This window comes from Parus major, chromosome 3 (assembly GCF_001522545.3).
Source record: "Parus major isolate Abel chromosome 3, Parus_major1.1, whole genome shotgun sequence".
NCBI lineage: Eukaryota > Metazoa > Chordata > Aves > Passeriformes > Paridae > Parus > Parus major.
The window spans coordinates 87,754,848-87,778,402 of NC_031770.1; the positions used below are offsets into that span (position 1 = coordinate 87,754,848).

The following is a 23,555-nucleotide window of genomic DNA, read 5'->3' on the forward strand; positions in this document are numbered from 1 at the left end:
GTCATAGCAACATAGTTTTCTAGGGTGTTAAATTCAAGGACATCTATATAAATGTTCTCAAATAAATACACTTGTGATTTTTTTATTGTTTTTTGCTTTACTTTTTACTTGTCTGAGTAAATCTTCTTGTTCTCCATCTCTTCTTTTTTATGAGTAGTCTCATTCTCAGATGAAAGAAACCCAGGATGAAATAAAAAATATTCCAAAAACTTTCAGGTTTGCCTTTCATCCAGCTGGGGACATATTCGTAATACTGTCTTAAGCTGCTCTGAAGGTAAGAGGTAAGAAGGGAGAACTATACTGGGAGCAGCTATTTAGTGAGCTGCACACCATAGTTAAAGCAATACTGCTGCCAGCAACAAACTTCCAACACAGCCTATGCAGGTTAACTCCACAAAGGTATCCAAAGACACTTGTGAAAGAGCTTTAGTCTTTAAAATCTTACCCATTGGCTTGCTCTCTCTTTAACAATATGATAAAAATATATTTAATCAATGTTGTAATTGTTCAACCCCTTTAATAATCCTTCTATAATCCTAATAATAGTCCTGTTGTTTTTTTTCCCCAGAGCAAGAAAAAAACTGTATCTTGAAGCTAACATTGTTGTCACTCTTTAAATGTTATCAGCAACTATATTTAGTAAGTCATCACATTCAGAATGCATCCCAGATATTTTCTTTATTCTGCACTTGCTGATGGTGACCTTTAGATTGCTGTTGGTTATTTTTACTGAGGCAAGAAAGACTCCATCAATTTCATGCAGTAAATTTCATTATAAATATTTATTTTTTTTGTGATTGCAGTTGCTATGTATCTAGAATTGCATGGGATAGTGTATCAATGATAGTGGGAATATGTTCTAGGGAGCTGAACTAGGATTGTATGGACTAGTCTTGAGGAACTACTTGGCAGTCAGACTTCAAAATCTCCATAGAAAGGTGTGCATCTGAGCAGATGTTGTTCATAAATTTAGTAAGAACTAATATTTCCATTTCAGCACTTTTCTAGCTATTTAACACTACTGATATCCTCTTTATTTAACTTTTTAATCTATACTGATCTTGGCATAGGTCAGAAGATGGATACATTAGGTAATTATATTACTACCAGTAGTATAATTTGGATGTGAAACTAACCTGCTGCATACCTTTGCAAGCTGCTAATTACATGATGGGTAGAGCCAAAATAGTGACCAGGCAGTAAAAATCAGTTATCAGTATAGAGAGGGGATAGTAATCTAAGTTTTTGAATTATTGAATTTTCTCCTTTGTTTTTTTGTTAATTCTCTTTGATTTTCATTTAATTAGAAATATGAAGTTCTTTAGATCTTTAATTATTTTTCTACCTATATTAGTACCTTTCGTTAAAAACTTTTACTAAGGATACAGGGCTTATGCAGTCTTGCTGCTCCTGTCTTCTGACTTTTTCTGCAATAACATTTAAATCTTTTGGATGAGTTCCAGAAATTTGACAGACAAGAATGAGTCTGAAATTTATTGTGTTTATGAGATCCTAGGAGAGTTCACATGTCTAGGGGCCTTGGGAGATCTCTAGTGAGAGCAGGAGAGATCTCTCCTGCTCAAAGCAGGGCCAGCCAAGGGTTCAGACCAGTTTATTCAGGAATTTGTCCAGGTGGATTGTGAAATCCTCCAGTGGAGGAGATGGTATATCTGGGCAACCTGCAGCGCTGCTGGACTATGTTGGGAAAACTTTTCCTTATACACAGGCCAAACCTTTCTATTTTCACCTTTTCCTGTTTTCCATCATCCCTGTTTCAAACTCCTGTGGAGACTGTGACTGTGGGAGCACCAGCATCGCTGAGCTGCTGTTAGGTCCCTCAGATAAACAGTATACAGATAACAGACAATAAACAGGCCCAGGTCTCTCAGCCTCTTCTCACAGGGCAAATGCTCCAGCTCTGACCACCATGAGTGGCCTCCACTGACCTTGCTGCACTTTGTCAATGTCTGTCCTGTTCTGGGGAAGAGAGGGCAAGTCTGGCCCCAGTGTTACACATACCTACAGTCTAATGAGTGCCTACTAAGGGATACCGTCACTTTTCTACATTTCCTCTATGTTCTATACAATAGGCAGCCTGATAGATGATAATGGTCATAAAGGCAAACAATAAAAAATACCTGCATTATGAATTAAACTTTTAATGGATGCTATATTTTCAGATGTGCCCAAATTGAAAAGACTTTCATTGCCTTATGGGATGGAAACTAATCATAAGAGAAGAATCTGTAAAAGACTTGATTTTATCAATATGAATGCTTTCAGCAGTCCTCATTATAATTACATCCTATGCATAAAAGTTTTGTTTTTTCAATCTCAAACATGACAAATAGATACTTTCCCCTCCTGAGAAACACTAAAATACCCATTTTTCATGGTTACCCACTCATACTCTGCATGATTTTGCCTGTTTCTGTCATTCCTTTTTAACTTGTCTTTCAGAATTCTTTCTGAACATTATTTTACTAGCCACTTTTCTTGCTTGAGAGCCAAGGTGATTCAGCTTGAGTTAATACAGTTACAAAGCTTCAGTCTGTATTTGCCTACTACACATGATGCAGACATGTAGATCTGACCCACAACTATCTGACAGGTATTAAATTCATCACTGGTAGAGGTATTGCCTGACTTGTATCTGATGTAATAAGAATTATTCCCTTATCCTCCCTGAATTACTCCAACTAGCTGTGTGACTTAATGAGTATGTGTACAAAAAGCAAAGGAATACAATTAACATATTGTTAATACAATACGTGAATGTGTTTCTGGGTGAATATAGTGAGCCAGTGACTAATTTTTCAGTGCTCATGGCTGATTGTACTGTCCTTATAACCCCTCCCAACTACTGTTGGATACTCAATGTTTTTACTTTTAAATTACCAGTTCTTAGGGGTTTAGATGTTGTTTTTGTTACTGGAAACTTCTTAGGATGTTCCCTTCTCATGAATTAACTTCATTTTAATTTGTTCAGCTATTGAGCCATCTGCTTTTTTTTTTTTTTTTTTTTTTTGTCCTGACTCAAAATCCAATAGCCCTGCTTTTAATTAAAATGTTAATACCTTGGACAGAAAGCCTTCATGTATGTTTTCAGTATTTTCTGTTTCTAAAAATATGCTGGAATTTTTTGTTAACACCATTCTAGGTATTCAGACTTCCAATTGTGTAATATTTTAATGAACCTTAAATTAAAAATGCTTTTTCAGATTAGAGCTGTTGGTGATTTAGTGATTGTTGTTATTCATTGGCATTGTCTCATTCTTCTCTTGCAGTTCAAACATTCTTTCATTAACCTGCAGAAAAAGTGTACCTCTTTGAGTATTAGATAAGATTGATATACATGATAGTATATGCATGCAAGACGTTGGTGACACTCCCATTCTGGAAATCATTCACATTAATAGAAACATAAGATTGTTTCAGAGAGCTTGACCTTGTTAACATCAGCCCATGATTCTTGACTGAAGCAGTGCCAGTACTGAAAATTCAAAGGCAAGAAAAGCCAGATAGGCTGCAGAGTTCCCTGAAGTGGGAGGCAAATATTGACAGCAGAAAGGATTGTATAGATTTAATTTTTTTGGTGGGTTGGACAAACTGACAAGAAGAACCTTATTTTTTGAAGAGTTTTGACATGACTCTTAAGTGTAGCAAAAGGATGTTTTTACTCTGGGATGCCTAATTTTAATAGAAAAAATATATTCATTAGAGAAGCTTTGTAATAGGTGTCAAGGACTTTGAAGAGAAATGTAATTAACATTATTTTATTGGCACTGTAAGAATAAAGCAGAGAATACTGAAAAAGAGCTACTGACTTAGCTTTCCATTTTATAAATCCATGAAGGAAAAGGAAGCTACTCCCCTCAAAAAAATGCATATAAATGGGTGACAATATTTCCAGAACTTTACAGGTCAAAGTCTGGAGATAGCTCAAAATAAATTTTCATAGGGAATAATACCTCTAAAAAGATCCAGGTGGAAATGTCTTTTTGTCTCTGACACTTCTCTAGTGGGGGACTCTTTGCATGAATGAAAAATCCATGTTTTCTTGTAATTAAGAGGGATGAGAGACGTGTATTATACAGAAGCAAGTGCAAGATTACTGTGTTAATGGTAAAAGGCAAAAATGAGCCATGTTTGAAGATTGATACTGGAGGAGTTAGTTCAATAGCTCTATCTCTCCCTGGTTTAATTTGCTTAGCTCAGACCAAAAGTGAGTGGAAAATATATGGATTGTCTTCTTGAAATGCTTTATTTTTGCTTTTTACCTAAGATCAGTGGTGCAGAAAAAGTACCATTGAGATTCTTGTGTTTGCACTGTGTGGAGGAATGCTGTTGATTATGGACATTCTCTGTCCACTGGTATAGTTGGCTGATGCTGGCTGGATGCCAGGCACTCAAGAAAGCCACTCACTCACTCCCCTCTGCAGCTGGACAGAGGAGAGAAAATTTAACAAAGAGTTCTTGGGTTGAGATAAGGACTGGGAGAAAACACCCAACAATTACCATCAAAGGCGAAACAGGCTCAACTTCAAGATATAAAGTGAATTTATTGCTAACAAAATCAGAGTAAGATAGTAAGGTAAAATAAAACCCTAAAAACACCTTCCCTCCACCCTTCCCCCCACCCTTCCCAGTTCCACCTCCTACCCCAACAGCATAAGGAGACTGGGAATGGGAGTTATGCTTAGTTCATCACCCGTGGCTTTTCCCACTGCTCAGGGACAGGAGTCCTTCCCCTGCTGTACCGTAGGTCCCTCCCATGAGAGGCAGTTCTCCCTGAACTTCTCCAGCATGAGTCTGTCTCACAGGAAGGAGCTCCCTGTGAACTATTGCTGCAGCGTTAATCCATCCCACAGGCAACAGTCCCCTCAAACTTCTGCTGCATGGGTTACTCTTCCAGAGGTGTGGTCCTTCAAGGACAGGCTACTCCAGCATGGGCCTCTCTCACCTTGGGTCTTTCACGTGGTCACAGCCTCCTCTCAAATATCCACCTGCTCTGGTGTGGGGCTCCTTCATGGGCTACGGGTGGATCTCTGCATCCCCATGGATCATTGTAGGCTGCAGGGAGACAACCTACTTCACCATGATCTTCACCATAGACTGCAGAGGAATCTTGGCTCTGGTACTTGGAGCATCTCCTCTCCTTCCTTCTTCACTGACCTTGGTGTCTGCCTAGCCTTTCTTCTTACATGTTTTCACTCTGCTCTTCTCTGGCTGCAATTACAACTGGCTCACCATTTTTATTTTGGTTTGTCTCCCATAAGTCAATTGTCAATGTGGCAGCCATCTCTTTTCCTTTGGGGGATTTATCAGTGACTGCACAGAAAACTAACATGCTAAACACAATCATGAGGGGTGCAGTGAGTGCAACATCTCACTAAAGGCATTGGTTATGTGTTTTTAGTGTGTTGTAGGTGACCATAGTTTTTGCAGTTGGCAAGTCAAAATTTACAGCCAAAGCAACTAGCCACATGTCGGTGCTGTGAGCCAGCAAGTTAGCAGCTTGATTCTGGCCTGGGTTCCTTTATGAGACTGTATTAATGCTTCTTTTATGTGGTGGTACTAGTGATGGGGTGACACGAGGAGTGTACACAGTAGAGACCGACCATAGTTCAATACAAAAATTGAATACAGTTTGTCTTGATCCAGTAATTAATATATTGCCCCGTCTTTTGAGAAGAATCCTCTTTTTGCTCCAGTCTTACTTGAAAGTCACAGTTCTTGGCACAACAGTGATTTCTGATGTCTTTGGTATGTCTTCTGCCATGGTCTGAAGAGCCTGTAGCCTGTACTGCCACTCTGGGCATTAAACCTGAGGCTTTGTACAGGGCATAGCACAGGGCCAAATTTCTCTATGAAGGCTTAGGGGGTTATTTTTAAAGTCTCTAAGGAAGCAGGAGAAGGAAAAGCTTTTCAGAGGCTTTCTACCAGGCAGTAGATTTGGATTGGTATTATAGGCAGTGCCTTTGAGACAGAATAACTGTAAATTGACTTCATTCTTCACAGCTACGTGGTCAGAAGAGTAGTAACAGGAGAAGTTACTCTGGGAGATATTTGGGATAAAGCCTAAGAAAACAGGTATGGAAGGACAAGAGATTTCCTAATAAGTCATTGGTGTCTTTGGTACCAGGACAAAAAGGAGAAAAAGTTGATCAAACTGTGGAAACCCAGTATAGAGAGAAAAGACACTCCCATACAAAATAATCAGTACCTCATCTTATACACAAGTGGGTACCATAGAACTAAATGACAAAAGCAGCACTGAAGTTTCATGCCTGTTTTCCTTCTAACTTGAAAAGGCCTAGCAAGGGTGTCTTTAGATTTTCAGATATACTTTGCAATGAGAAGAGTTTGCTGGCCCCAGACTTGAGCATTGGATTTGACTTTATTTTTTGCAATTGTTCGTAGGAGCTGGTTTTGTCTAAAGCAGTATCATTCCTGACACTGGTAGCAGGACATACAGTAGTTCCCTTGTTGGTAGGGTGTCCTACCAGGCTTGTGCCCAGCACGGCTGCGGGACCTCCATGGGGATCAGTTCCTTTCGTCCTGTGATTCAGTGAAAGAAACCTGGTGTTCCTGCTGATCGTGCTCACTCCACCCCGAGGAGCTTGCGATGTCCTCTTCAGGTCTTAGAGCTTGTCTGTCATCACTTTCCATCCTCCTTAGATTCTCGCGCAGTGTTTGGTGCTGTGTGCTACGGGCCTTCCTCCGGGATTGGCTCCTTGTCAACCGCGGTTCAATTAAAGAAACTTGGCGTCCTTGCTGAAGGCGTTCACTGCTCCTTGGGGAGGCATGGATGCCCTGTTCAATCCTTAAAGACTGTCTCACATGGCATTCCATCCTCCTTGGATTCTCCCTCTGGGGCCGTGTGCTGCAGAGCCTTCGTGGGGTTCGGCTCCTTGTAATCTGCAGTTCTCTGTAAGACACCCGGCGCCCCTGCTGTTGGCGCCTGCTCCTCCCTGAAGAGTCACGGAGGTACCAGTCATACCTTAGAGCTCGTCCCTCATCTCGTTCCATCTTCCTTAGGTACTCCCTCAATGTTCTGCTGGCAGAACTGCGCGACCTCTGTCGAGATCGGCTCCTTATTGCCCTCGGTTCTATGAAAGACACCTGATATTCTTGCTGACGGCGCATGCGCCTCCTTGAGAAGGTACGGGCGTGCCGTTTGGTCCTTGGAGCTCGGCCCCTGTCATGAGCAGTGTTCTGAGCCCTGCTCTGCTGCCGTCTCCTGCTGCTTGAGCGATTGTAGCTCTGGGCCTTCTGGACCCTGGTGCGGCCATTGTAATGACTCCTTGGATACCTGCTTCGGCTCGTCTCTTGGGCCCTGCCACGGCTGCCCCCACGGCTGCCCCCACGGCTGCCCCCACGGCTGCCCCCACGGCTGCCCCCACGGCTGCCCCCACGGCTTCTGCAGTGAGACATGCAGTGCTGGCGTCCTGAGGAATGATGCTGACATCTTTCCGCAGCACGGGACCCAATTCGCTCTCGTTGATTATGGCTGGCAGAGCTGATGGACTCACTGATGGAATGCACCTTAGAGTTACTGTCTCCCACCATGTGGAATGTGTCTGGGAAAGGTGACTGGCATATCAGGCCCTCTGCTCTTCTGTGGAACCACTCCACCATGCAGTAAAAACAGAAAGGATGCCGACGCCAGCTCTCGGAAGCTCGGTCATTAATGGCGGCCTGGCAGATTGGGCACCTTAGGTTCTCTGAAGCACCTTGATGTGCAGCCCGGGACACCTGGCTGGTGCTGGCAGCAGAAGAGGTGCTGCTTTCTGCCAAGTTTTTCTCTGAGGCCATTTTGCCCTGCAAACCAAAGAGATAAGCTGATGTGTTCCCTGGTGCTCAGGACACAGTCTGCAGCCAGCAGCAAAGCTACTGAAGTTGAGCATTAAAGGACTGCCTGCTCTGCCTCAGGACAGCTCTTGAGCTGCTACCAGTGCCAGGGACCATCCTGGGGCAGATGAGTGACACTGGGGTGTCACTGTCACATGTCACTGGCATGTTTTAGCTCTTGAGGCAGGACGGTGGTAACTGACCTCTCTGGTATGTGCCGGCAGGAGCTGGGAAGCTGGGAAAAGGATTCCTGGCCTGTCAGCAGTTGCAGCCAGAGCCTGAGTGCATGGCAGACTGGGACCAGCACCCCAGGCCCTGTCAGTGTCCTTGTCCAGAAAATCTTCTCTGTGCCCTCAGAAATCACACAGTGGGATGGGGGTCCTTTTTCCCCCCACCTCCAGATGTCTGGCCCCAATGGAGGAGGCCAGACACTTTGGCCTTTTGGGGCTCCCCCAAGCATCCAAAAGGCTTGTTGTCACATGTGTCACAATGACTCCTTGGTGATACCATGGGACCACACCCAGGAGATACAAACTCTAGCCCCAGGGATTGAAAACTTCCAAGATGGCTTGTCTCGTATGACTGCTCCACTCTCAAGCAAAATCCTAATGCCATATTTTTCATATAAATTCACTGGTTTCACTGATCATTCAGTGTTCTGTTTTAGAAATAAACCATCTCAAGGGATTTCTTCCTCCTCAGTCAAAAGAGGTGATACTTCACTGGAGCAGTCTGTCCAGTGTGTGTAAGTAGAAAATAAGTAGAGATGGACATACTGGGGAGTGTCAAATAAGCATTCACAAGGGTGATGAAGGGTCTAGAGCATCTCTCTTACAAAGGAAGAACTAAGAGAGCTGTCTCCAGGCTGCTCAATCTGGAGAAGACCCCATGGGAAATCTTTTCCAATGTATACCAGTAACTGATGGGAAGGTACAAAGAGGACAGAGCCAGAGTCTTTTCAGGGGTGCCCAGAACCCAGGACTTCCCTCTGAATATTGGGAGACTTTGTTTTTCACTGTGAGGGTGACCAGGCACTGTCAGGGTGCTTGTGGACTCTTCCTCCTTGGAGATGATACTCAAGATCTATGTGCATATGGCTGTGGTCATGGGCTAGTTGCCACTGCTCCCTGACAGAAACATGATATCTTCAGTGTCCCTGCTGCCTTCTGCTGTAGTTCTGGGCTTACAGCCTGGCCCTCATCACAATCCCTTTTCATTTGCTTCTCTCTGTGTGCCTGACCTTAACTGCTATGGGACTTGCCCTGAAATCAACTCTCTGTTGCCTTTCATTCCCTGGAGGAAACTCAACTCTACACTGCTGTTTCTTGTGCCTCCCATAATAGGCTGGGACTGGCTTTCTGGGTTTAGAGCTCGGGCCTTGTCATGGAGTGAAACCCACTAAAGTGCCACAGCTTGTCTCAGTCTTGGTAGATCAACAAACTTGTTTACTTAAGTCTGATAAGCTCAGCTGAAGTAGTCTTTCATTAACTTCAGCAGAGAAGCCACTTTGATTCCAAAACTTCCATGTACTCTAAGTCAAAAACAAAGCACTAGACTGGGACTAGTTGCAAGGCCTGGTAGATGATTAAAAGGGGAGAATTTTGTCCTAACCTTTAGTACCCATCCCTTCTGACCATACAGACTTTTAAGCATCTTCAGCTTTCCAGGAGAAAGAGTTTAGTTGTTTATAAGGCCAATGGCATCCTGGCCTGTGTCGGCAGTAGTGTGGCCAGCAGGAGCAGGGCAGGGATTGTCCCCCTGTACTCAGGACTGGTGAGGCCACACCTGGAGTGCTGTGTCCAGTTCTGGGCCCCTCACAAGGACACGGAGAGACAGGAGCGTGCCCAGAGAGCTGCGACAGAGCTGGGGAAGGGTGTGGTGCACCGGTCTGATGAGGAGCAGCTGAGAGAGTTGTGGTTTAGCATGGAGAAAAGGAGGCTCAGGGGGAACTTCATTGCTCTCTTGAACTACCTGAAAGGAGTTTGTAGTCAGGTGGGGCTTGGTTTCTTCCCCCCCCCGCCCCCGGCAAGTAGTGCCAGGATGAGAAGACATAGCCTCAGGCTGTATCAGGAGAGGTTCAGGTTGGACAGCAGGAGCCGTGTTTTCATAAAAATCATTATCAGGCGTTGGAACAGATTACCCAGGGAGGTGGTGAAATGACTATCCCTGGGAGTATTTAAAAGACATGTATGTGTGGCACTTAGGGATGTGGTTTAGTGGTGGACTTGATCACCTTAAAGGTCTTTTCCGGCTTAAACTTCTGTGATTCTAGAGAAATATGTGTGTACCTGTAGATTGACTTTTCCCACCTGCCTTTTAGAATGACCTAATTTAGTGCTGTATTCACAATACATTTGGGAAATTCATTAATTTAATTTAGTATTTACTGTGCTTGTAACACTTTTCCCTCTTTATGCACCTTTGTCTCTCCCCTCTGTGCCCCCATATCACAACCCTTTGTATAATTGCATTGGATGTGTTTTCAAAGAACTTTTTATCTATTAAACCTGCTCAAAATGAGTATTTTACTTAATTGATGCTTGCTGCTTTCCAGATTAATCTTCCACTGAATATGACATTCTGCATTTTTTTACATGTATTCAAGTATTTTACGATAATGAAATGTTCTTCTGATGCTTTTAGTGATTGTAAATAACTTTCTAATCCTAAATTATTGAATGTGTATCCCATCTGAGGTCTTTTAAGTGTGTGCTCTGAAAGGTTTTAAAAGAGCTTATGACTAACATTGAAAACTGTCTGCTGGAGCAGGCTTTAAATACATTTTTTGATCTCATAAAAGTAGCATAAACATTTATTAACAAATCATGACATGGGCCGTTCTTTTCAATGCATTTTTTCTTTATGCTTGTTGGAAGTCAAAGAAACTTGTGTATGAATGTTAGAGTGTGCTGTGGCTGTGCTCCTCCTTTCCATTCTCTGGTCCTTGAAACAGCATGTTTCTGAGACCCACAGCTGGCCCTTTACAGCAATAATTCAGTTATAATTAGCTCATTATAAGCATTGCCATTTTTTGTGCTGTCAAAAATGTCACTGCTGCAAAAGCAGCTTTTTCAATAGTACCTTTTCTGTCAGGGAGCTCTCAGGCACTATATAAGATGTTCTTTGCAGAATGATTAATTCAGTTATTTGTTGTTATCCATTGGTTGTACAGCTTTAGGGAATAAAGAATTCAAAACTATTCTACCTGAATATATTTTTTTTGGTTTTGTTTGTTTATTTGTTTGTTTTTTGGGGTTTTTTTTGTAAATTTTAGTGTTCTACAAATTAGCAATTATATATATATCACATCACAATTTTTTACTGCATTTCTTAATTGAAGAATATTTTTGAGCAAGAGTTAACTTAATTTCTTATCTTAATTTGTATAACCTTTAGCTAATTCAGAAGTGTTTGAATGGACACTCAGTAAGAACAAGAAGTTTCTTCAGTTTTCTGGTATTTGTACTGAATATTAGCCATTGCAGATAGAGTCCAGCTTAGTTCTTGCAGGTCCCATTTACAAAAAGCATCAAGCTGTGATGATATTATTCCACTTAGACTGATAGCTGGAATTGTAAGCCTCAGCTATTCCTGCTCCTGATGAGATCATTTGCTGAGATTGGCTTCCCTTTCAGGTGGGGAAGAATTAGTTGTGGAATGTGACCTGTGGACTGTCACCTGCCTCTCAGCACTGCTAAAAGTCCCAGTTCACTAAAAGACAGCAGTCCCTGCCATGTGAGTGCAAACAGCACAGGTGATCCGTGTGCAGCCTGGATAGGAGTGTGTAAGTTTAAACTTCCCAAGGACGACAAATATCGCATCACTGATTGTGCTGTTTTGTGATATTTTACAGAAATGGAAAAATTTCAGGGTTCGGAAGGCAAGAAGGAAGATGAAGAAAAGAAGTATCTTGATGTCATCAGCAACAAAAACATAAAGCTGTCAGAGAGAGTTCTGATCCCTGTCAAACAATATCCAAAGGTACTGTAAATGCAGTCTAACACTTGTTTAATAGTTATTAATAAAAGGATGAAAAAGTTATACGCTTAACCATTTTTATTGACTCAAAATATGCAAGTTTTGTGATAGTAAAAAAAAAATAAATAAGCTCCTATTTAAATGTATCTGTTAGCTATTACATGTTTTAGCTTCTGTCTCAGGGCCTTTCAGAAAAGCAATTAAAGTGAATGAGTTTTTTTTCAGATTGAGGTAGGTTTTGTCCTTAAGCAAACTACTGTGTTTTTTTTCTCAGTTGTTTTTTGTTTTTTTTTCCACATATGTCATCCTTTTATAAAATAAAAGTTGCCAAAGAAAAAATGTTCCAGTAACTCCAAAATGCTGCCTCATAGAAGAGTTGGGGGATTTTCTCTGGAGTAATAAGTTTTAAAAGATCAAGTGTCAGGATTACTGCCAGCTGTGACTGACAATGTTCATTGCTGTTTATGAAATTCAAATGTTTTAGCATCTCAGACTTTCTTATTAGTTCTCATTGTTACATACTCTAATGCAGAAAAAGTACTTTATTTTTGCAAAATTTAGCTGCTTGTTGGAAGTTTTGGGTTTTATTTTTATAAGAGAATATTGATTTTTTTTTTTTGTAACTTGGGTGTTTGTTTGGTTTTCTTGTACAGTTTTTTTATTTTACATAAACAGTTATTCTAATAGTATTCATACTGAAATGATAAACATCTCAATTTGTCTCCAGAGTACTTTTTCCTTGCTGATTTATTATCACATGGTATTTGATTCACCATTAGCCTTGATTACACTCTGAGCTTTTTGCCTTATACTTTCATCAGAGCAATAAATTATGATTGGTAAAAAGCTCATCAAACAAAATGAAAGGTGTAAAAAAATTGAGATTCAATGATTCCAGCTGACATTTACCTCCTGATTGGTGAATATAAAACTGAGATAATGTAATAATCCAAATGGTAAAGACCTTAGAAACACATACAGTGCTATAAGGAATTACTTTCTTGCTGCATAGCCTGAGGTGCTTTGCCTTGATTTGTGGTATTTTGTGTAAATGCTGTAGGTGACCTGAAGTTCTTAGTCAGGATGTAATAGTGCTGTAACTTCGTAGCAGCACTGTGATAATCATTCAGAATACTGTTTGATGAAGATAGTAGAATAAAAGACAAACTATTTAAAAGACAAAATGCTATCATCTAGCCAATATAGCACCTGAATATGATTAAATTAGCTTCATTTACGTTAATGAACATGTCATATTAATGAATAATAAAAGATTTAAGGCATTTTTTACAGCTTTTGAGTGGTGGAGTTAAAGAAATCAGTATGATGGAAATTAAGTACTTACTCAGTAATGCAGAATAATCTTTTACAAGGTTTCTGTAGTTGATTTGCTGGCAATATTCTGTGCTTGGCATGGAACTGTTCTCAGAGCTGCAGATTTCCTGATACCATCTCTAGGAACCATCTTTCAAGGATTGCATTTGCACTTCGTTTCAAACTGCCAATTGCTGTGATCTAGTGTCTTGTCTTTTCTTGACAATTATATACATTAGTCAAATCAGTACACAGTGGTTGCTTCAGCTTGCTTTATAAATGATGGAAAAAAGAGGAAAATAATTAAAAGAGGATTAGTTTGGTGGATTATTTGGTAGAATATGTTAATAAGAGCAGTTGATCAGACTTGTATTTATAAACAGTTAAGATAAATACCATATGATTTCATTTAAGAGGCATTTTTATTTGAAAGAACATTATTTTAAATAGTTCATTGTTTGCTGATAAGCTTTTTTGGGCAGTGCTGGGTAAGCAGGGTTCTGTAAATCTCGAGAAATTTACAGAATTGCCCAAGTGTGAAAAATTGCAGAAAAAAAATTCGGCCCAGTTAAAAGCCATCTAAAACATCACTTTTCCACTCTCTGTTTAGGAATAAGGGCAGCTGTTGGAAGGCATTTGCACTTATTTTAATTTCATGTAAAAATACAAATTGCTTCAAGGGAACCCTTGGCCTAAAAATTTATTATGGTCTGTAGGCTAAGCTTCGATGACAGCTGTAGAGTCAGCAGCAGAATTTTAAGGTTTGAACAAAAGTTAATACAAAAGGCTTCTAGTGACTAAATAGCTCTTAAAGTTGCAGAATAAGTATTAAGAAATTGTCTCTACTCAGGTGTCCGCAGTCTGGTGCAGACAGCAGGAAAAGAATATGAAAGACTGTGGTTAGCAACAGCTGTCTGACGTTACCAGCTCCAGTGAAGACACAGGCCTCCTTCCTCTGCTCTAAAATAGAGGTCTAAAATAGAGATGGGGTGTTAGTTGACACTTCAGCAATGATCTTTTCTGAGATAAATTATCTTAAATAGCAGCAGCCCAGGTGGAAACAGCATCACATTTACACACACTCCACTACACAGCAGGTATTGTTAATGCAGTCAAAATTTCTCTTGAAACAGTGATGCAATGTCTTTATTGATCCTTCTTTCTGTCCCATAATGCCTTTTATTTTTATTTTTTTTTTTACTTTTATGATATGTGAATTCCAACTAAGACTTGCATAAAAATGCCTCAGGGTTTGTTTAAAAAAGACTTCAGCACAGATCAGTTTGAATGAATTTCAAATACATCAGATATGAGAAAAGAGTGGGTTATTTTAATTAAAAAAAGAAGAAGAAAAGGAAAATCTGAAATTACTATGTTGCTGTAAATCATAAGTGACAGTTTAGAGGCTTGGTGGGAAACTCTGTCATTTGAATGGCAATACAGAATTTTGCCATTTACTTACCTGTAGTTTGGCTTCTGTCATTTTCTGTAGTTCCTACCTTTTTCTGTGATAACTTTTTTAGGGAGCTTCTAAACTGGGCTTTGCAAATTTGTTCCATTGCACAGTTTAAGAATTTGAGAGCTTGTTTAAAGTCTTAGCTTTATGTAGCACATAAAATAGGAAGTTTTTGTTTGCATACTTGTCCTGTCCACATTTTAAGTTAAAATGTTGCTGACTTTGTTGAAATTCTTCCCCTGTTATCCCTGGCTTCAGCGTAGCTGGGTTTCAGCCATTAAGGAATGGCTCAGTTTGTTAACTTATTTTGCTTTCTGTGAGTGCAGATATATGAAATAGCTGACAAGTCAAAAATAAACAGTATGTGTATAAAAGTCTTAAAATATTGCAGTGCATCTGTCTTGGTTTGACCTCAACCAACAACCAGGGCCCATGCAGATACACTCCTACACCAGTGGAATGGGGGAGAGACAAAATAGTGATAGTGGGTTGAGACAAGAGGTTTTTAAAGCAAAAGTTGTGCATGGAGGCGAAGCAAAATCAGGAATGTTTTCACTTCTTCCCATGGACAGACAAGTGTTCAGCCGTCTCCAGAGAGCAGGGCCCCATCATGTTTAATGGTGACTTGGGAGGACAAATTCTATCACTCCAAATGTCTTCTCCTTCCCTCATGTTTAAATTATAGCTGGGCATGATACTGTATGGTTTGGGATATCCTGTTGGTATTTGGGGTCAGCTGTATCTCCTCCCAGATTCTTGAGAACCCCCAGCCTCCTTGCAGGTCACATGGGATGAGGAACAGAAAAGCCTTGACACTGTAAATGCTGCTCAGCAGTATCAAAAACATGTGTATTTTGTCAACATTGTTTTCAGCACAAATCCAGAATACAGCCCCAGATTTTGAAGAAAGTGATCTCTACCCCAGCCAAAACCAGCACAGCATCTGTTACTATTTTAAAGATTCAGTGCCAAATATTGTTTTATGTTTCATAAACTCATGACTTTAAGCAAATAACTTAGACAAACTCAGCAGTGCTAAAGAATTCATTGTGAAGGGTGAACCTTTCTTTTATTATTCTGTCTTTAACATCTAACTCAGACAAGCAATATGATTTTTATTTAGCATTCTCATTCTTGCATGTTTTGTTCATCTCAAGCCTGATGGTTGCTATTGTGCTTTCAAACAACTGCTGTCATATTAATCATCTGCAGGTGATTTGTGTGTTTAGTTCACTTTTAAGTAAGATAGGAAGAATAAGATACACTAATATGTCCATTAAATGGAATGACAAGAAAACAGAAAATTTCTAAGTGAAGTGGGACCTGGGCTGTTAGTGAGCTGAATGAGTAGCCATGACTTCTGTGATTTATGTTGTTTTAATGAAATAAGTACCTTGTTGTTGCGTAAGGCAGAAGGAGCATTTGATCTGTCACTAATCCTAGAGATGTTTCAGGAGACTAAAGAAACTCCAACACTTTCATAAGAGGAAAAAGAGCTAAGTATCTAACTACAGAAAGGAGATTTTTACTTGCCCTTCCAGTATTTTTTTCTCCTTTGTAAGACAAGAAAAGCCTTTATACTTGGCAAGATACTGGAATTCACATTAATGCCAAACTAAATCTAAAGATTTCACAGGTTCTGTATTTCAACTGAGTTCTTTAAAGAGAAGACTGAATATTGGAAGGCAGAAAATTATTAATTTACTTGAAGTTGTACTGAAATTGATCCTGCAAATAGTTGTATAACTGAAGAATGCTTTTTCAAAGATCCTGAAAGATTTCTATCCCTACCTGGTCGTAATAAAATAACTGAACATGCATTTTTTGTAACAAAATAATGCTTTTTGCTTTAGAAATGTGTGGGGAAGTTTCAAAATTCCTTTTTAGTTGATGCCAGTTCAGTTTTCATATTCAAGTGTAATTGTCACTGAGAATCTCTGATCTACACAACACCAGGAATAATAGGGGCAAAAACTCCGTTAGGTACTGTGTTTAATCTGGAATTTATTAGTATTTGATTTTTACATTAAATTTCAATTTCTGGAGTGATTAATATACAGAAAATTATTCCAGAAAATTTATATAAATTGTTTTAGTACTTAAGGTTCATAAAAATCTAGTGAAAAGATACTTGAATAAATATTTAGTGGTGAAAGACCAGGCCCTATTAAGCACTCAGATATTAGAAGAAGGATCTTTTGAGTTTTCTGATATCTCATTTCTGCTTCTTAGCTAATTCTCTATTAATGCATAGGTTCCATTTTGATCATTAATTATATTTCAAATAGACTAGTGGAAATATTTCAAAATTCAAATTAGAGTTTTTCAATATTGTTGACTTTTCTGCTTCAAATAAATAACTGTAACCAAGATATTTTCTTTAAATCCCTTCTGTATGAACTGTCCAACTAATTCTGAAAAGTGAAATCAAATATGGGAACAGTTGAAGAAAGAAAAACTGGAAAAGTAGTTTTCTTCCTGTACTTAAGCTGAGAGAGAAGGCAAAACCTCTTAAACCTCAAAAGCTCATTCTGCTTCTCCAGAATTTTATTGCAAGTGGTGCAATTCTGCTATTCAGCGCAGTTTTTCAGTTTTTCTGATTGTACTCAAGATCCAATGCATCTTCTGTTTCATTTAATGATAGCAGGCATTTGGAAAATCCAGACAAATACTTCAGCTGTACTTCTAGTAAAATACATGAAAAAATAATCACACTTTTTTTTTCTTCCCTCTGACTTACTTAGAACCTGATCTTTCATCCGTCTCTCTACTTACCTTTTACAGATAAGTTAAGGAAATGAACCCTGACTCTAATGCTTCTAGAGCCCACACTAATCTTGCAGACCTCTTGAATAGTTACAGGAAATACCTTTTATTATATAAAAATAATTTCTGTCCCCATTTTTGTTAAAGCTTTAGTTGTTTTCATAACACTGCTGTTGAAATGAGCTCCCACAGCATTAATTACCTTTTTTATCATGCTGAGAAATGCTGCTCTGTACGGACGTCTTTAAAAATTGTTTCATAAAATTGTTCCTGACTGCAGAGAATAAAGTGTATTCCAGATAGAATTCAGAGATTTGCCTTTCTGTTTCATTTAACTATCCATGGCTGCATAAATCTTTAGCAATATAATTAAAACAGCACTAACATAGTTAAAAACAAATAGTACAAAAATAATATTCCAAACATTATGACTTCTTTCTCCGCCTTTGATTGCATGATGGTGAAATATTTCTCATGGGGATTTTCCCTTTATTTATACATGAAAATACATAGTTCAGCCTTCATCCTTCACTGTTTTCTTGCTGAGACTCATTCTTGAAATTGCAAGCAGGGACACTAAATTGCTGCTTAGTGATTTACTGGGATTTTCTCAGTGCTGTTATAGTGGAATGTGGTATTGCTTTCCATATTTCAAGGCAGACTTTTAGAGTAGTTAGAATTTACCATTTCATATTGCAGAGCACTCAAAGGCCAAAACTAAGATGGAGACATCCTTTGTACTCAATACACTTAATAGGTGCACTGGTCTTTCTGCAAGGAGCTGACAATCTAGAAAACACAATGTAAGTAGAAAATGGGACATATAAAAATATGAGCAGGAGAAAGTTGGTAGGTGGTAGCAACTGTGTGAAATACAGACAAGTCCTTGTCACTCCCATTGGCAACATTGGACATGACTCATATTTCTAAGCCACCAAAACTTCCTCTCTATTTTTCTTTATTATTCCTATTTGTGAGGGGCAAGAAAAAAATAATTTATAACACCACTTTAATAAAATAAGAGTGAGAATGGGCAGGAATTCACTCTGCTTGAACCAACAGCTCTAATCAGGAGAATAATTTCATGTTAATGGTACACTGGTTGTGTATGATTGATTCTGGACATGTGCTCAACCTACACCCAAAGATATTTGGGGTTTTCTTTGCAATTACAGCAGCATTGTTTCTTTCTCTGATACTGATATTAATAATGGATGATTTGAGGGCTAAATTTTGTCTTCAGTATCATCAGTACAAGTTCAGTATTTTCAAATAAGTTTGCTTGGTGATTTATGATAAGAAATAGACTGTACCTCACTTCCACTCACCTGTGTGGCTTGTTAAGGACTAAAAAAGGTAGTGAATGGTAAAAATTAAACTTTGTGTCTAAATACACAGTGATCATATCTACTAAAGCTTTCAGACTGGACCTATGCTTCATGAGAACTGTAAAGGTAGCTGTTGGTTAGAGATTTTTCACAGTACCCTTGACTTCAGCAGGAGCAGAGCTAAGCCAGCAATGTGCACTGATCAAAAAGCTCACCTATTTGTGATCAGGTTTGGATGACTCGTTACTACTTTTTTTCCTTCCAGCTTTTAAGGCATCAGTTGCCCTTTACATTAGTTAGCATCTATAACATCAACATCTTAAAGTTGCAGGGCGGTAGAAGAAAGTACTTTATGGCAAATTGGTTTTCTTACATGTCTGGGGTTTTCTGTGGTCTTAAAAATTCAAGTTGTAGAAACTCCTGATGTGTGCAAGCAGTAGGTAGAACATTGCTGTGCTTCTTCTAGCACAACACTTCTTCCAGCACAAATCCCAAACACAGCCCCTTACTGTCTGTTATGAAGAAAATTTAACTCCAGTCAGACATATCAAATATAGCTTTTCCATTTGGAATGCTGCTATCATATAGGATGTGAGATTTTACTTACTTTAGCTGTGGTACTACTTCACATACGTATTTTTAATAATAATAGTAATGTTTTTAATAAGGAAATATAGTGCAGTATAAATGTCCTACTGTTTTTTTTGTTACAGTCTTATGTGTTAGCAGAGAATGAAAGAACAGTAAATTGATAACTTCAAGCAAAGGAGTAGGGTTTAAAGAATGTTTTGGAACCTTGTTAAAGTTGCTATTGAAATAAATATTTACTTCCTTTCAAACACTGAAAAAAGATCCAATATTTAAAAGAAAAAATGTACATCAAATGCTTTAAAATTACTGCAGCAGGTACCTGCTGGTAATTTTTTCATATGCCTCCATTATTCTAGTCTGAACTGATCATCCATTTTGTAACTGCAGAATCTGTGTGGGCTAGTCTGTTCCTGAAAGCAAATATATTGTTTTATCTTACACAAACACTGCTGAAGTATGCTTTTTACCTCTTGAAGCTGAAGATGAAATCTGTTTTGTGGCTCTTCAGGATTTTTCCTCTGTTCAAGTAGTGCTAAAAGGTCACTTCAAAGTAGTCATTAATGTAATTTATAACAACTCATCTAGTTTTTGAAAATTTCTTATAAAATATTAACACAAGACATAATACTCTGTCTTGATCCTTTTGCAGTGGACCTAATGACTATACAGGAGATAATACAGCTCATCATGGAACAGTTCAGGTTTTGGTGGTACCTAAGTACACAAGAAGTTCCTTGAGCTTCAGAGCTAAGAAAGCTTGTAGCACATCTTTGTCTTCTGCTTAGCTGTGAGCTCTGATATGAGGTTTTGCTGATGGGTATAATGACAGAAATTTTGTCTTCTATGGATTTTCAGATCTCTTATGGCATGAGCATAAGGCACAGCCTTTGCCTCAGTTTGAACATGTCCTTCTATCCAGCTCTATGTATTCTTCAAACTCCTAAGATCTTGTTTTTGACATAGCCTCCTCTTTCAAACTGAGTTTAAGTAAAGCTTTGAGTTCAATAGTTATTAGGGAATAAGACTGCACAAGGTAAATAATAACCTTGCCTTGATTCCCTGTGAAGGGCTTGGAAATGACATGGCCCTATGGGTCATGTATGTCTCCTCACATAGGAGAAGGCCAGTTAGAGCAACAAGGACATACAAGGACAAGTGACCTTCTCCAGAGCCTCTCCAGAGCCCCAAGCAGAGTGAATGTGAGTTTTCTGGACCAGTTAGCTCAGTGACAAGGTTTTCCTCCTCTTCAGGATTGTCCTTTGAATGGTTTTATAACTCCTTTGCAACATCATAGATTTTGGTGGCTTTCTCCCTGTTTCTCAAGCTTCCCACATATCATCAGAAAACTTTAAAACATGTTTCTATATAGAGGAGTGTGGTAATGAAATAAATTTATGTTGAAAATGCTCTTACTTGCTGAGTTGCAGCTATTTAGCCTAGAGCATGTTTGACCTCAACTACCTTTTTTCCTGTTTTGTTTTTTACTCACATTGAGCAAACAAAATAAACAGGTGACACTTTGACATAATGCAAATGCAAAGGATATGCTCTAATAGTGAAGAAATCTGTTTCATAAATGTATGTTTCATATTTTTATTAGAATACATACATGCATATGTGTATGTGTTTTATTAGTTTTAATAAAACACGTGTTTTATTAAAACTAATTGAAAATACGCCTTCCATTTTCATCTTAAATAGCTTGTTAGTAGCATCAGTATATAAACATTTTCAGGAGCACAACAAATCAATTGCAGATATGTTCACTTGATAGATTTAGATTTCCTATTAAGAGTAGAACCACTAGTTTTTCTGTGGTTACCACAGATTATATGTGGGTTTTTTCAACTGTTACATATCTGTGGTTTGGGATTGTGAGTCAGAAGGAAAATACTACAGACTGGGAGGAAACCATGCCATCCCTCTTTCATTTCAAGAAATGTAGCAACTCACAGTTCTGTCACTCATGTTCTTTAAAGAATACAAGGAGGAGACAATTCTTCTGCCACTTTCCCTAGATATGAAGTCACGGTTTTGTTCCAACAGGATGAATTTAGAACAAGTGACAACTGTACCAAAACCTTCTGAGATCATAATCCTGCTACTGAGGTAAGGAGTGGGTAGCACAAAGGTAAATTACTGTCACCCATGACTTGTTCTACTACCAGAAATATATACCTTGGCATACATAGAATAATTGCACACCATTTGCTCACTAATCACTGGTTTCCAAGCTGATAGACCATCTACTGATGAGAGAAACTGTTTATTGTCTATGTCAACCCAGCAAGAGGGAATTAGGTCTTCTTCACCTGGTTCTTTTTACCCAAGGAAAATTAACTGAAGCAATGTTTAATGCAGTATTAAAAGAAAAATTATAAATTGTTCAGTAATAATTGTTCAATAATAAGAAGAATGACCATGTTTCTCAGAAGTTAAAAGAAATCTAGTATTAGTTTGGAATAAGTTATTTCTCTGTCATTTATTGAGGAAAAAAACTGATGGGCAGCAGAAAGCCAGAAAAAGCCCTTCTTTTTCTGAAAGAGAACAATGTAATACTTCTTTTATCAGCAATGAATTCTTACTCTCTTCTTTCTTTTATACTGGGAATATTGTTTCAGATTGTATAGCCTTAGGCTGCTCCTTATCTTCTTGCTTTAAATATTTATTTTTATGATTGAGTCAAAGTAGACTTTGGAAGAAATATAATTTTATCTGTGTAAGCTGTAAAATTTTATCTCAGTTCCATAGGTACCATATACTGTAAATGCATAACTTTATATATAAATAAGAAAGAAGATATAATTAAGATCATGTTTTATGTTGTGTCCCAGCATGATGCAAGACAGTGCTTTTTTGTTTTGGTAATTTGCAGACCCAGGAGTCTGCATTCTCAGTGAAGCATATCCAGTGAATTTGTCATGTTGCCTAAAATAATCAACATATTTAAGTGGGCAGGTTATCTGCAGATTTCCAAGTTATCCGAGTACTTTGCCAGATACCAGAAATCACAGAATATTTTTCTAGATAAATGTCTTCACATGTGAAACTTAAAACACTGATGTTTGGTGGCTTTATTGCCACCTGACATTTGCTGTTTATGAAACTCTCTTCTTACTCATGATAGTATTTAGATATTTCTTTAATGGAAACCTCAGCTTTCCAGAAAATCCTAATCTCATGTCTGCGTGGGAGGATAGTGAAGATGGTTATTATATACAGCAACTATTGTCTCTAAACTTTGCAAAAATAAACACTTTTACGTTCAATCATATAAATCACATTTCTGATGGGTTTTTTCTGACTGAACTGTTTTGGTTTCAAGTTGCTTGTGATTTATACCATGTAGCAGACAAAGGAGTTACAAAATTTAAAAGTAATTTAAAATTTATGCCATTTTTAGGAAAGTGTCAGTATTGAAGTCATTAACAACTGTGTTGTGCACTCCTGTAAGATTAGCTAACTAATGTAGAGCAGAATTATAAACCCTGAAATGAGGGGTTCATAATGTAAGCACTGACACTAAAAGAACTGTAGCACAGGAGTGGTGTCACTGTAATTAGCTCAGTGCTAGTACAAATCATGTTTTATTATTCTTTCAGCCTCTGCAAGGAGAGATGGTTTGTTTCTTTCAGGTATAATTGCCTTTGTCGGATTTTTTGATATTGCAGAAATTATATGAGCATGAAAAGGCAAGATGGCTTTCAGAGCACTTAACATCATGTTGTTTGGAATATCATTAGAGGGGAGAAATGATGGAAAAAAATGGAAAATAAAAACAAAGCTTTCAAGTTTTCAGATATTTTCCTTTTTTTTTTTTTTTTTTAAAGGATTCCTCTTCAGAAGAAAAGAATAGGATGATGAGTATAGAAAAAGTGTTCTCTCATGAATATACCAGAAGGATGACATACAGGGAGGAGGGAATCTCTACAAATCCTCTCATGATTGTTCCCTCAATGAAGAGATAAAATTCTATTTTTTTTCCCCCAGGATCAGATTACCAGAACATGCCATGTCTCTGCAAGGATGTGTTTTGTTAGGCTCAGGCTGAAGCTCACAGACCAAGTGCATGGAGTCAGTTGTGTCTGCAGGAACAGAGCTGGGTGCATCAGTGCTCCACAGGGCTGAATTTGTCCTCTTAGTCTGCGAGTTGACTCAGACAGCTCTAGAGTAAAACTGCAGAGATTTCCTTCACATTCAAGATTTGGGATGTTAGCTGGGAAAGGAATGATGATGGGGCAACCAATTTGTTTGTCTGCTGCCAGTAG

The 23,555-nt window shown here is 38.6% G+C and overlaps 1 long non-coding RNA gene across 1 annotated transcript in view; it reads left to right on the plus strand.

Annotated features, from left to right (window-relative positions):
• The first annotated feature begins 11,712 nt into the window (after positions 1-11,712).
• Positions 11,713-23,555, plus strand: part of LOC117244081 — a 104,198-nt gene continuing 92,355 nt past the window's right edge. The window contains exon 1 of the long non-coding RNA XR_004496491.1: positions 11,713-11,835. This is a non-coding gene — a long non-coding RNA (uncharacterized LOC117244081). The remainder of the gene's footprint in view (positions 11,836-23,555) is intronic.